Source organism: Penaeus monodon, chromosome 28 (genome assembly GCF_015228065.2).
Source record: "Penaeus monodon isolate SGIC_2016 chromosome 28, NSTDA_Pmon_1, whole genome shotgun sequence".
Lineage (NCBI taxonomy): Eukaryota > Metazoa > Arthropoda > Malacostraca > Decapoda > Penaeidae > Penaeus > Penaeus monodon.
Window position 1 is genome coordinate 35,704,073 of NC_051413.1, and position 704 is coordinate 35,704,776.

Genomic DNA, 704 nt, shown 5'->3' on the forward strand with positions numbered 1-704 from the left:
TATCTCTTTAGACTTTTCTGCATTGTAATAAGCAACCAGTAAAAAAATCAGGATTTTATTTTCAAAATAGTCAGCCGGCTTCCCGATCTTTGCGAGACTCTTTGTATGTACTGAGATTGAATTCTGTATTGAATTTTTGGTAAAAAGTTTACATATTCAGTTTATTATTGAAAGACAAAGCATGTAAGTTATTACGTATAATTTCGGTGGTTTCTTAAAATAATCACAAATGTCTGAAATGTGACGGATTTGTGATATTTTCGATTTTTACTTGATACGTAATATTTTTTTTATTGAGCTTATGGTCAAACTAATTATACATTCTTTAAGAAATCTGTAAAAAATTTTAGTTTTTTATTGCAAACAGAATTCATTTTGCTCGCATTAGCCTAGCCTATGTCACTCTCTTTTTAGATCAAGGATTCAATTACTTACTATTGCAACATCAATTTACATTTAGTCATAGATTTGTTAGTATCAAAATTATGTAGATTTATTGATGGTCTCATCTGAATTGCTCATATTTTGAAGGATATATTATCCACGTTTTTTTTTTCAGTTTGCCACTGAAGATGGGTGAAAGTACACCCGAAACGTCTGGTTTTCCTCTGTATGAAATGGGTCACAGTAGTCTGAGTCTAGCCAATAATGATGGAAGTTTTTAGATTCTTATTATTCCTCCAGTTCTTGTTTGGAAGTCCAGC

At 30.8% G+C, this 704-nt stretch overlaps 1 protein-coding gene across 1 annotated transcript in view; it reads left to right on the top strand.

Moving 5' to 3' along the window:
• The window catches only part of LOC119591567 (1-aminocyclopropane-1-carboxylate synthase-like protein 1), a gene marked incomplete at its 5' end in the record, with an annotated part of 5,689 nt that overhangs the window by 2,778 nt on the left and 2,207 nt on the right, over positions 1-704 (top strand).